We start from the raw sequence: 14,214 nt of genomic DNA, 5'->3' as shown, positions 1-14,214 counted from the left end.
TGGAATCACACATGAGTGAATGCCAGTGATGTGGCAGCAGAGGAGGGGTCGGGTTGTTAATGGAACAGGTGCCTCTGTTATACCTGTGTGACCTCTCCTGGGAGGCACAGAGTAACCAGAGAGGACAGAGTTGAATCAAGAGTTCTGACCTTGCTTCTTAACTCCACGCTCAGCTAAAGAAACCCACCAACCTGAGGCATGAGGGTGAGTTATGGAAGGTCAGCTCCCAGAAAAAGAGGGAAAAGGGACTTTTCAGAATCCCATTATGATAAATATGGCAGAGAGGAGGAGCCTAAAATGACAAAGGAAAAAACCGAAATAGGTTCTCACCCCGGGACAAAGCAGCCAGCACCACACCACCAACCAGAGCATTGCACAGTGTGTCTGCAGCAGTGAAGCAGGAGAGGGAAGTCACTCTGCAGAGGAACCAGCAGCACACACTGACGTTCCAGGTGCTGGGCCACCCTGTGCCCCACTGTGTTTGGTGAGGTGGGGGCGACAGTAAAGAAGCTAACAGTCATAAGGCTGCAGAAGCAGATAGCAGGCTGTGGGAGGCTTCACAGACATGCCGTTTTCTCTAGGTCCTTATTTGTGTCAGGGTGGCCTGGTGTTTGCTGTCACTGTGTGGGCAAAACTGTCAGGAGTGACTGTGGAGAGGTGGAGAGGCTCGGTAGATCTTTAGGAGGTAATGAGAAGGCTGAAGGTGAGGGATGGGCAGAAGTCACGGTAGCCTCAAACCTGAGTGGAAAATAGGGATGCGTCTGACTGAGGTAGGATGGGGGAGGGGAGGACAACAGAATGGAAAACTGAATGTGAAGTTCAGCCCTATAAGGGGAGTGGAGGTGAGCTATGCAGTATCCTAACAGACTTGGGGTGGTTTTTTTTTTTGGGGGGGGTCATCCTCCACTTGGTATTTTGTTTATTTGTTTTGTTTTTTTGAGACAGTGTTTCTCACTATGTAGCCCAGCTGGCCTCAAACTGAAGATCCTCTTGCTGCCACCTCCTGAGTGCTGGGATTACAGATGTGCTCTATCATGCCCTGCACCCCTTTACTGGTATTTTTATACTGATGAAACTATTGGATTGGCAATAAAGCAGGAGCAACATGTAACTTTCTACAGGCATCATAGCTGGGGAAGAGGGATGGGATTGGTGAGGCTGTGAGGCTTTCTCTGAGACCTCAAATATTCGGCTTGCTCATTTGTTCATTTTCTTATTTTTAGCCCAAGCTGCTAGGCCTGCAGGCTAACAGTAAGTCAATCACTCCTCTGTTTATCTTGCTTCTGGGACAATGCTGGGGAGACTCCAAGATACATTCAGTACCTTCTTAGAATGGCTTGTTTCCCATTACCTCATCTCAGTGGAAAGAGGAGGGACTTCTCACCCGCTTCCTCCTCCAGTAGGTGAACTTGGAACGTCCTCAGCACCTCTGGGAGAGCAGGTGGCAACAGAAGGGTGGCTGCTGGAGTGTCACTGTCTGCTCCTTGGGACTGGAGACTAACAATGCTCTAGAGTGGTGGCATTTCCTAGTGAAGTTTCAGAAAGGATGCCTCCGCTTTCCTTGGCTAGGGGTGTGGTTCAGTGGTTAGCTCACGTAAGGCCCTGGGTTCCATCCCTAGCACAAATAAAAATAAATAACATTTCTCGTTATAGAAGATTACACTTGTGTTGGGTGCTGTGATATGCACCTGTAGTTCCAGCTGCTTGGGAGGCCATGGCAGGAAGATCCCTTGAGCCCAGGAGGCTAGCATGGATGGAGAGGAGAGAGAGAGACAGAGATAGAGCAGGGAGAAAGAGACAGACAGAGAAAGAGAGAGAGGGCCTCCTTCCCAGGGCTGCTTGTGCAGAGTAGGCCTTCTGTTTTCAGCAGGGGATTCCACTTGGGAAAATGTGTTTGCTGGGATGCTCATCCTAAAATGACAAGGGAGGCTTATAAAATATGCAAGCATAGCTCCCCTGTCCCATCCTGGGAAAGGAACCATGGCTGGAGTGAGGAAGGAAGCAGATTATTCTAGAGGCATAAAAAGTAGACGACAACTTTCCTCCATTCCTTCCTCCTTCCTTTCCCTTTAAAGGTTGGTAGAAAGAAAAGAGTTTTAAAACTCTTGATAGAATAATGGGAACATTGTGGGTAGAAAGAGTTCTCTAATCTAACTTCAGATAATTTTATAATAATTTGGAAGAGAACATTTTAATGTCAAAATTTATTTTAATAAGTTTTGTGGAAAACCATTCTTTGTAATGCCATGATACAAATCTCACTTTTTAGCCAGTCCTACAGAAAACTATATTTAATTTAAAGACTTCACTTTGAATTTTTTTTTTTTTTTTGCATCACTGGGGTTTGAACTCAGGGCCTCACGCTTGCTAGGCAGCCACCCACACCCTGCTCATTAACTTTTAATTTTTAATATTTGTGGCTTACTTAAAGTTATAATTAGAAAGTTTGGGTAATAAAGCAGATACCTTAAAGCAACTGAGGCCAATAGGAAAAGGGGAACAGGTACTAGAGAAAAGGTTAGATCAAAAAGAATTAACCTAGAAGGTAACACCCACGCACAGGAAATCAATATGAGTCAATGCCCTGTATAGCTATCCTTATCTCAACCAGCAAAAACTCTTGTTCCTTCCTATTATTGCTTATACTCTCTCTACAACAAAATTAGAAATAAGGGCAAAATAGTTTCTGCTGGGTATTGGGGGGGGGAGAGGGAGGGGGCAGAGTGGGTGGTAAGGGAGGGGGTGGGGGCAGGGGGGAGAAATGAACCAAGCCTTGTATGCACATATGAATAATAAAAGAAAAATGAAAAAAAAAAAAAAGAAAGTTTGGGTAAAAAGCAAACAGTAGTACTAAGTTCAAGGTATTTGTTGCTCCAATTTAAAATAATAATTCATTAATTAATTTGTTAATTCAATATGTATATGTGTGTACATACATACGTCTATGTATTTTGTGGTACTGGGGTTTGAACTCAGGGCATACATCTTGAGCCACTCCACCAGCCCTTTTTTGTGATGAATTTTTTTCAAGATAGGGTCTCATGAACTATTTGCCCAGACTGGCTTTGAACCGCTATCCTCCAGGTCTTTGCCTCCTAAGTAGCTGGGATTACAGGTGTGAGCCACCAGCACCCAGTTCAATATGTATATATGTTATATACCAAGACATAAAATCTTAAAATGGGATTTTTCTTCTGTGTGATGCCATTTACCTCTCTAGTACTAGAATTTGTAAAGGTCCTTTAAGAAACAGAAAGAACAATAACCGTGTGGATTGACATGCATATGTACTCACTTCACATGAACATGTATATATGAGAGTTTTGATGTCTATTTCCTATAATTATGTGACACCCCGAGCCTTTTTTTTCTTTTAACCTATACTAAACCAAGAAGAAATTTGAAGTCATATAAATATGAGGTCAAGTTCAGGTTTAATTTATTTAATACCCTACCTTTGAAACAAATTCCCCAAATAAATAGCACCAGGAAACCATGACACTTTTTGAGGAAAAACATGATAGTGTACACCTATTCAACCACTCACCAGTACACCTGAACAGATTTCACAGCTCTTTTACTCAGGTAAAAGCTGCTAATTCTAACATGCTGGCTGAAGTCCATCCTCTCAGTAATTTAATTTAAAAAATTACTTCCCTTCTCAAACTCACATCTGTACACCAGATGGCACCATGCCAGCAGCTTCAATGTGACTCAATTTATCTTTGTCAGCAAGCAGAAGTAGTACTTGTTTTCCCTCCCCTCCTATCAGCTTTAGAAGTGATATCGAAAACCCAACACTTTCAATAGTAATAAATATTTTTATTTATATAGCAGAAAGTTAGGAAGACAGTATGCATAGTGGGAGGCAGAGTGGAAATGACTAGCCATAAATGGATAGGCCTGGGAGGAAGTGAAAGGAATTCAGGGAGAGTCCAACCAGAGAAGGCTTTGACTAAGGCCAAGAATGTTAATGGGACCAGGGAAGTGGAAAAGTAGAAGTTTGAGAGAAAAAGTGTGCTGGCATTTTGTAAGTTTGCATTTCACAGTAAGTCGACTGGCCATCTTTAATTTAGCATTGTAATATGTACATAGTTTAGATCTAGAAAACATTAACTTTTACAATTTCAGATGTGTTCATCAGGCTAATTTCATAAATTATTAAAAAGAAAACAAACTTTAGTATCACTTCATCAGTTTAATCAATGCCACAGGTGATTTTTTTTTCTAGGATTTATCTTTTGAGGGTGAAGTCCAAATTTAAATCTTTCAGTGCACTGCAGGCTGTCTCATATGGGCTTCACAGGAGCCAGGCTAGTGCATGAGCAACTTGGACTTCCCCACTCAGAACCCGTTTATAAGAATTTAAAAATAATTTGCTTCCTGGGGAGCACTGAGGACTACTGTCTGTTTGGAAATACTTTCCAGCAGAGATGGGATGGGGATGGTACGGCCCTGGCAGGAAAGATTTTCTGAGTCTTGAGCAGTCATCTAAACAATTATAGTATACTACAAGATGGCTTTTGATTTTCAGTATTCCTTCAGAGATATGCAAATTAGATGCCCACTGACTTGAGAGTGGGAAGGAAAAGTGTACAATAAATCCAACAGAAAGAAAAGATAATTCTTGCACATCCTTGTGCACACACATGCACACACACACACACAAATGATTTGAAGGCAATGGGTAGTGATGAAATTTGGGACTAAAATTAGCTTTTGTGGAACTCTGATCAAGCCTACTTCTTTCTTTCAGGGACTTTACACAGACAGTGAAGTGAATCATGTATGTTCCTGACCAACCAGCAGAAAGACCCATTTGTTATTTGGCCAAGTGATCTGCAGAAAGGAGAATGAGGTCTTCCTTGGAAAGCCTGCTCTAGAAATCTCAACTTCTCCAAAATTAGCCTGATCTATTGGCAGAGCTACTATGTGCTGGATGGCTGGCTGGACTGGAGTCAGTACAGGCTGCCTATTTCCTAGATCCTGGGCATGGGAGTGGGAGACTGCATGTTAGCCTGTATCCCTTCTAGGGTCTTATGAAATAGAAATGCTCTCAGTAGGAGGAACCAACGCTAAGATCCCGCTGCCCTCTACATTGAACTCCTAGGAGACAGGGGTTAAAGGCAATGATTTTCCACATTGTGTGGATGTGTGCCTGTGTGATATCTCCTCTTCAGCTGATGCAGAGTTTACAATGGCAAGAAAACTCTCTTCTTTCAGGTGCTGTGAAAGAAAGGAAAGAGAGCAAAAAGCAATCACTCCAAAGAATGTTTAGTGCAAAGCAGGTGCATTCAGGAAACTTTTTGAGGTAGAACTCAGGAGAAGGATGACTTGTTTGTTGAAGCTATTGGCTCAGTCTTTTGGGGCCAGAATCTCCAGTGGAACATTATGCAGTCCTGGAATTGCACACATTTTATGTTTAGACTTGGGTCCCGTTCCCAAGATAGCTCAGGTATATGCAGATATTCCAAAATCTGAAAAAAAATCTGAAATCTAAAACACTTCTGGCCCCAAGCATTTCAAATAAGGGATATTCACCCTGTGTTATACTCTCTAGATCTGCACAGCATTTGTAAGAGGTAATGAATAACTTTTTGTAAGATTATTTGTTTACTATCTCCCTCTGACTGTAATGTTACACAGATTTATCCCTACTGCCTGCTATGAGTGCCAGGGTTGAATAGAAATTCAATAAATGGATTATTAAATGAGTAAGTAAGGTTCTGGAGTTAAATTTATCTTCCTAACATGACTTGACTGTTCATTTTTACTGACAGAACTGCATCTGCACAGATGACACTGGGTTTTGAACTCAGGGCCTCGGGTTTGCTAGGCAGGTGCGCTTACTGCCTGAGCCTCTCTGCCAGCTCCACAGATGATTTTTTTTATATAATGGAGCATGACTGATAGTGAAGATGAGAAAATTTTTGTTTATTTTCTTCTGGGCCCTGATGACATAGCAACTTGAACTCCAGTGGGGGCACAGGGCTGCACCTTTTCTTTCTGCTTCCCTGCTGGGGCCCAGGCTAGGGAGAGAGGTGACCTTCAGGGAGCTCCATGAATGTTTTTACATCTTCAGAACTATTATTTGGCTTTAACTTTTTTATTTTCCCTTCTGTAATTCCCTTCTGTTCCCCTAAGGCTTCTGTCAAATTTTGTTGAATCTCCTAGTTTTGCGATATCTGTACTGTGAGGAGTTGGAAGAGGAGTCTTATACCCCACTGAAGTGAAACTATCCAGGGAGAAAGCTGGCATTCATCTTGAACGTACTGGAAGATTTGGGAAGAGGAAACTGGACAATACCTTGACTTTCAAGGGTTACATAGTGCACCAGTTGTCAACTCATTGCCTCTCAGCCCTAAGTTCACCCTTTTTGCCTTCTCTATAACAGTGGGTCTGGGCCCTTTAATAATTGCCTTTGTCTGCTGTCTTGCTGTTAAGCATTGCCTGTAGGAGATGGGGGAGCATATTGCTTGGAGAGCCTCACACTTGCAAAGCAGGCATTCCAGCCCTGGAGACAGAGTTTTGTCTTCTGGTGGCTGCACTTCTGCTAGGCAGGCTCCTGCTGGGAGCATTTCCCTAGGAGTGCCCAGAGGCATAAGCCTCTTCTGGAACCCCACCCTTCAGGTGCTTTTGTGAAGTGCTTCCATGAGGCACTGCCCAGGAACAGCTTTCCCATTTCCTGAAGGAAGGGTGGATTTCCAACAGGTTCCATTGGCATGACACTATACTAATATCTCTACTATTTACCGAGCCATTCAATGTGCCCTCTCTAATAGAATCTGTACCTCAGCCCCAGGGGAAAAGGAAGACTCACCCAGAGTGCTTTATCTCAGCCCTAGGGGTAGTGACTGCTTCTCAAATTTTTGCAGTCCTATTTTCTTTTGATTTCTCTTTACTTCTTACTACTCAATCTCTCTTTACTCCAAATCCCATTACTGTCAATACTTCTTTTTTTTTTTTTTTGGCAGTACTAGGGTTTGAACTCAGTGCCTTGCACTTGCTAGGCAAGTACTCTACCACTTGAGCCACTCCTCTAGCGCTCAATAATTCTTTGTATTAAACTTTCACTGTTTCAATTGTTGTGTGGCATCTCTCTCTTGATTGGACCCAGACTGATGCACAGGGGATGTGAGCTCCAGCTGGTTAGTTGGCTCTCAAGGGAAGTTGTCTCTACAAGACTGGGGGAGTTGAAGCCATCTGGGTCATAAATATTTTTCTAAGTTTGTGCAACAAACATTACTTTCAGAATCAGAAAAATAAACATATTAAAACAGTGTGAAAATGCAATTCAGTAAGCAAGAAAAATAAACACATTCAATAAGTTATCCCAGGGTGGGAGGTCTGTGAAAGAAGTGCCATGCTAAGGAGAAGTGCCTTGGAAGATTTTGGAATTAAGTAGAGAAGAGTAAGTGGAGTGTGGAGGATTTTCCCTAGGCACAGCCATAGATGCAGGAATTTGGTGGGAATGATCCAGCACCACTAGCTCAGTGTGCACAGAAATCAACAGACCCGTAGGAGTTTAAAACTGTAAGTTCCACTGTGGGAAAATTGGAACCTTGTCTTTTAGAGCATCGGCAGCTTTGAGAATGTGAGTGCTCCTCACAGAACTGTGTGCTCCGAAATTCAGCACTGCCATTGTGCCCATGGCACACAGCCCCTCCCAGGACAGTCCAAGGAGACTCCAGGTCCTGGATCCTAGTAACTGGCTGCACAACTCTGATGGTTTTGAGCCATGGAAGGTTAGGATACTTGCTTCCCTCTCTCTTTCACTTGGGGTCACATTCGCACAATGTCTGGCTCTCTCCCAGGCTCCCTTGCCGTTTAGTTCCACAGCCAGTCCTGCCTTGGCGCCTGCTTCTTGGAGAATAACAGGAACATTTTTAGTCTATCTTCCCTTCCCTCCCTTCTCCAAGGTACAGCCTGGCGGTACAGGACAAAACAGTTGTTGTAGCATCCCAGACAGCCTGCACGCCTGCTTCTCAGCTTCCCCACCCTTTCCTCAGCTGGGCACACGGGGTCACGCAATGACCACATATTGGGTCATTCGGTCCCTAATAAGCCCCGCTTAACCTGGTTAAGCTTTATCACCAGGGGGCCTCTGTACCCGGGAATTCCACAAATTTTGGACTCTGGTCCCCACCTAACTGTCCCCTCCGTCTTTAAGCCATCTCCACGTGTCACATCTTTTAAGAGGGGATGTCTTGGTCCTTGGTGGGATTTTAGGAAAACGTGGTCTTTGCTGCAAACTAGTTGGGGAAGGGGCAGGATTTATTTGCGCACTGCAATCTGCAGTCTCGGGCAGAGTAGCCAGTTTGCTGTCTCCAAGTCGCCGCGTTATTCTTGTTAGTTGGGAGGTTCCAAAGACGGCCCCGGGGAGAAGGTCGCCACCACAGCGCACGGCGGGCGGCGGGGTGTGGGCCTAGTAGGCTGGGGGTGGGGGGACGGGGGCGGGACCTGGGCGGTCAGGGGCGTGTGTGGGCGTGGCTCTGAGGGCGGGGCGGGGCGGGGCGAGCGGCCCGAGAGAAAGGTGCAGCGGCGGTTCTGGGCTCCCTGGCGGTGCGCGCAGGGCCGGGGCAACCTTGACTGCCTCAGGCGCACAGCGCTCGGCCAGGCGGAGAACAAAGTGACCCCCGAAACTTCTCCAACTCCGCCGGGCGTCCCCGCCGGGACTCACGCTGAGGGGCGCGCATAACCGGACGCGACCGCCTGCACAGTGTCTGGTGCTAGACCCGAGGTAAGGGGCGCCGCGGGGCGGGGACGGCGCTGCACCACTGTGGCGCCTCCGCCGGGCTCTCGGGACCCTTGGGCTGCCCCCTGCCCCTCGGTGGGCAGCCCTCTTTCCATTCTGCTGTCTTTGGGGCGAAATGAGGGCGCCGCTGCAGGCGCGGCCCTCACACCCTGTCCCCGAGGGTGGCAGCGCTCGTGTGCCTGCCATCCGGTTCTCCGCGCGCAGCCCGGCCCGGGGTGGGGGACGACTAACACTTTCCAGACGGCGCCGAGGCGAAGTCCCCTTCTCCCCTCCACCCAGTGCGGCGCGGACGCATCGGAGACGCGTGTGGGACGTCCTGCCCCATCCCGGGAGGGAGGAGGCGACGCGCCCCCAGGTCCTGGCGCAGGCCGAGCTGTCCCGGGCGCCCAGGGCAGCGCCCGCCGCGAGTCCCCACCCCTCCGCCCCGCGGGTGTAGACGCGGGCGCTGCTCCTGGGGGGCCGAGGTGCCAGTTGTCTCTGAAAGCCGTCACGTTGTGTTCCTGGCGGATCATACTTACCAAAATCAATGTAGGAAGAAAAGAGCCCCTTTTCCCCAGCGTATTGCTGACGGCCGCCGTGGAGCATGTGAGCAGCACTGCGCCGGGTGTTTTTATCTTTTGAGAAACGCACTTAGAACTGATGTGCTTCCATGTCACCTCCTACTTAAAAAAAGAAAACTGGAAAAATAGGGTGACTTTATTTACGGTTGGGGATGGCGAGGCTGCTTGATCCTGCAGATAATTCCTCTCCGGGGAGGTTTTCCTGCTGTGTTCTGCAGCGGTGGCGCGAGAGGACGCTTGGTGACACTCTCACTGGGTCGCGCGACAAGACCTCTATTGCCTTTGCGGTGAAGGTTCTGGAGTTCTCGTCTAGTAGTTTTTCACGCATTTTACCTTCTGTTCCCCAAATGCTGCTGGTATTATTTTAACCGATAACATCTGGCAAGTGTTAAATTTAAGCCAGAATGTCTCTAAAAGGTTTTGAAATGTCTTCGATGTTCCTTACAGGTGCAGATCGTGTGTTATCAAGATTTCTGGCTCCGGCTCTGGATAAAAAGTGGAAATTTCTGGTCTCATACGTTGTTTGTGTACATACACACTTGGACATCCTGATTTTCTTTAGGATTTTTATGCTGTTAGGTTCCTACGGTTCAAGAAAGTAAATTTGCATTTCATTGAATTCACACACACACAACACCTACACACCCTCTCCAGACACATCAAACTGCTTGCAGGTTGTCATTTCCAGGCCATTATCTAGAGGGAATGAACATTCTGCTTATATGCTTCTTACTCCTGCGGTCCATCTGTTGATGACGCACACATCCATCATGTATCAGTCAGAAACCTCGAGGAAGCTTGGAAATTTCCCCTGTATCTCATGGCAAAGTTAAGCTCTTCCTCCTCTAATTATCATTGTCTCTTGTAGAACACAATTTTTATTTATACATCTGGTCATGCCATATTGTACACTAATGTGGGTTGTTCAGTGTACAAGGTTATCCTAACCAACAACAGGCAAGTAGAGGCCAAAATCCAATTCACAGTCAACTTGACAAGCCTCAGGTCCTCTCCTCGCCACTGGAAGAGGTTACTTTTGTAATTCACAGTACAGTATGGGTCTGTGGGGGTTCTGCCTACACCTATTGCCACTGCTGCATTCAGCATCCATCACCATAAATGATGGAGTAGGAACTTAAACTTCTGTAAATGAACGAGAGAAGATAACTTCTAATGAGCTCTACAGAGAAGCAAGAGTTTGAGGACAGATTTTTTTTTCTTTTTTTTTTGTATAAGTATATAGAAATGTGCTTGGCTTTTGCATCTTTCTGATCAAATGGTGCTTAGGTGTCTTTCCCTTGATTACAGGAAGAGTCTGAATTCATGGCTGGGCATCAGGGATTTGTGTCAACATGTGATTGTCCTCAGCTGACAGCCTTTCAAGGCACATGTTTAATTGTGATTTGCTGAGAGAGAGAAGGGTTCAAGAAACATGAAAGTAAGGCCAGAGAGAGCTTTGTTCACATAAATATGTGCTAATGGGATCAAAATGCCATTTTATATGGAGGAATTTAAGTCATCCCAAAGTGACAAATCACAGAAGGTGATTTGAGAGGTAAAAAGAGGAGCTTCTGAGTGTGATTTATTTGTGTTCTCTAGTGAGATCATTTACAATCACAATCTACACATGAAAATGCAGTTTTGATGGAGGGGCAGTTTACAAGCTGATTGGCTTCAAAATTCTTAAAATTGCTCCCAAATTGAACATAGGTTAAAATTTCTCACAATGTGTGAGAGCAATCTAGAGGCATTCTTCAGATGTCAATAACCATATGAATCAGCTCACAGAGACTTACAAAATTGTGATATAAAATTACATACTTGGTAGATGTCAAATGGCCTTGCCAGTTATTTGTAATCCTGGAATCTCCAGAATTCGTAGCATTGGAATAATGTTAAAGATAGTGTGGTCTAGTTCTCCCATTTTATGGGTGAGGAAACAGAATACCAGGGACTTGCACAAGGACGTGGGGCTTGTGTGGGGGCAGAGCCACACATGGCTTGTAGTTCATGCCCTGTTTATGCAGGTTCCTATGAGAACAACCTTCTGTACTTTGGTCATTGACCTAAGCTGGAAAATCTCAAATGCATGGACCAAATCTTGAGATCTCAGAGAAAGGAACACTCCCAGCACCAAACACACAATGCCCTATGTGAAGCCAGCATGTGGCAGATATATGCTCAGTGTATGAATGAGTGAGTGATCCAGGTGATTGCTTAATTATATATGGTAATTACAGGGAATGAAGCAAACCAAAGTCCTCCGGAGTCCATTATAGTGGAGTTTGGCCTGTGTGTTTATATTCCTAAGAGTTGTAAAAGTTACTGGATGAACACTATAGAAGAGCTGGATATTAAATGTCCAAGCACACTGATAAGATATAGGGAAAATACTTTTTGTTCCCTTCTGTATTGTTTTCTGATTAACAGTTTGTGTGTGTGTGTGGTACTGGGGCCCAGGGCCTTGTGCCAGTTAGGCAAGTGCTCTACAGCTGAGCCCCTCCATATTGTTTTGTATAAAAGATGCCAGAGCTCTTGACAGAAAGTTATAATGGAAAACTCAAGTTTTGGAATCAGTAGGCCTGCCTGAGAACTAGCCTTGATTTGGCAGGCCTTAGACATCACCAACTTATTTCTTTCTTCCATGTTACCTCATAAGTCTTGGAGTTGTTGGAATGATCAAATGAAATCACATGGGTGAAAGCACTTTGCAAACTGGAGCAATAAGTAAGGGTTAGAAGCCTAGCAGTAGTGACTAGGCACTGTGCTAGGCTCCCTGTATATTTCATCCCATGTTTCTTTCTTTTTTTTTTTTTTTGTTTGTTTGTTTTATTATTCATATGTGCATACACTGCTTGGGTCATTTCTCCCCCCTGCCCCCACCTCCTCCCTTACCACCCACTCCGCCCCCTCCCTCTACCCCCCCACCCCCTCAATACCAGGCAGAAACTATTTTGCCCTTATCTTTAATTTTGTTGAAGAGAGAGTATAAGCAATAATAGGAAGGAACAAGGGTTTTTGTTAGTTGAGATAAGGATAGCTATACAGGGAGTTGACTCACATTAATTTCCAGTGCATGTGTGTTACCTTCTAGGTTAATTCTTTTTGATCTCACCTTTTCTCTAGTTGCTGGTCCCCTTTTCCTATTGGCCTCAGTTGCTTTTAAGGTATCTGCTTTAGTTTCTCTGCGTTAAGGGCAACAAATGTGAGCTAATTTTTTAGGTGACTTACCTATCCTCACCCCTCCCTTGTGTGCTCTCGTTTTTATCATGTGCTCAATGTCCAATCCCTTTGTTGTGTTTGCCCTTGATCTAATGTCCGAATATGAGGGAGAACATATGATTTTTGGTCTTTTGGGCCAGGCTAACCTCACTCAGAATGATGTTCTCCAATTCCATCCATTTACCAGCGAATGATAACATTTCGTTCTTCTTCATGGCAGCATACAATTCCATTGTGTATAGATACCACATTTTCTTAATCCATTCGTCAGTGGTGGGGCATCTTGGCTGTTTCCATAACTTGGCTATTGTGAATAGTGCCGCAATAAACATGGGTGTGCAGGTGCCTCTGGAGTAACGTGTGTCACAGTCTTTTGGGTATATCCCCAAGAGTGGTATTACTGGATAAAATGGTAGATCAATGTCTAGCTTTTTAAGTAGCCTCCAAATTTTTTTCCAGAGTGGTTGTACTAGTTTACATTCCCAGCAACAGTGTAAGAGGGTTCCTTTTTCCCCCCGCATCCTCGCCAACACCTGTTGTTGGTGGTGTTGCTGATGATGGCTATTCTAACATGGTTGAGGTGGAATCTTAGTGTGGTTTTAATTTGCATTTCCTTTATTGCTAGATGCTGAGCATTTTTTCATGTGTTTTTGGCCATTTGAATTTCTTCTTTTGAGAAAGTTCTGTTTAGTTCACTTGCCCATTTCTTTATTGGTTCATTAGTTTTGGGAGAATTTAGTTTTTTATGTTCCCTATATGTTCTGGTTATCTGTCCTTTGTCTGATGTGTAGCTGGCAAATATTTTCTCCCACTCTGTGGGTGTTCTCTTCAGTTTAAAGACTTTTGTTGAGCAGAAGCTTTTTAGTTTTATGAGGTCCCATTTATCTATGCTATCTCTTAGTTGCTGTGCTGCTGGGGTTCCGTTGAGAAAGTTCTTACCTATACCTACTAACTCCAGAGTATTTCCTACTCTTTCCTGTATCAACTTTAGAGTTTGGGGTCTGATATTAAGATCCTTGATCAATTTTGAATTAATATTGGTGTAGGGTGATATACATGAATCTAGTTTCAGTTTTTTGCAGACTGCTAACCAGTTTTCCCAGCAGTTTTTGTTGAAGAGGCTGCTATTTCTCCATCATATATTTTTAGCACCTTTGTCAAAGACAAGTTGGTTATAGTTGTGTGGCTTCATATCTGGGTCCTCTATTCTGTTCCACTGGTCTTCATGTCTGTTTTTGTGCCAGTACCATGCTGTTTTTATTGTTACTGCTTTGTAATATAGTTTGAAGTCAGGTATTGTGATACCTCCTGCATTGTTCTTTTGACTGAGTATTGCCTTGGCTATTCGTGGCCTCTTGTGTTTCCATATAAATTTCACGGTAGATTTTTCAATCTCTTTAATGAATGTCATTGGAATTTTGATGGGAATTGCATTAAACATGTAGATTACTTTGGGGAGTATCGACATTTTTACTATGTTGATTCTACCAATCCACGAGCATGGGAGATCTCTCCACTTTCTATAGTCTTCCTCAATCTCTTTCTTCAGAAGTGTATAGTTTTCCTTGTAGAGGTCTTTCACATCTTTTCTTAGGTTTACAACTAGGTATTTGATTTTTTTTGAGGCTATTGTAAATGGAATTGTTTTCATACATTCTTTTTCAGTTTGCTCATTGT

At 44.4% G+C, this 14,214-nt stretch overlaps 1 protein-coding gene across 7 annotated transcripts in view; it reads left to right on the top strand.

Annotated features, from left to right (window-relative positions):
* Positions 1 to 14,214, top strand: part of Tiam2 (TIAM Rac1 associated GEF 2) — a 247,951-nt gene that overhangs the window by 25,698 nt on the left and 208,039 nt on the right. For 6 of the 7 annotated variants that reach the window (XM_074071811.1, XM_074071833.1, XM_074071827.1 and 3 more), the window contains exon 1: positions 8,519 to 8,740. The exons of the other annotated variant lie outside the window; for it this stretch is intronic. The gene's annotated coding sequence lies outside the window, so the exon portion shown is untranslated. Of the gene's footprint in view, positions 1 to 8,518; positions 8,741 to 14,214 lie in introns of those variants that run through there. 7 annotated transcript variants of the gene reach the window in all.

Source organism: Castor canadensis, chromosome 1 (assembly GCF_047511655.1).
Source record: "Castor canadensis chromosome 1, mCasCan1.hap1v2, whole genome shotgun sequence".
Lineage (NCBI taxonomy): Eukaryota > Metazoa > Chordata > Mammalia > Rodentia > Castoridae > Castor > Castor canadensis.
The sequence above is the reverse complement of the archived record's forward strand: the minus strand, read 5'-3'. Positions and strand labels throughout refer to the sequence as shown.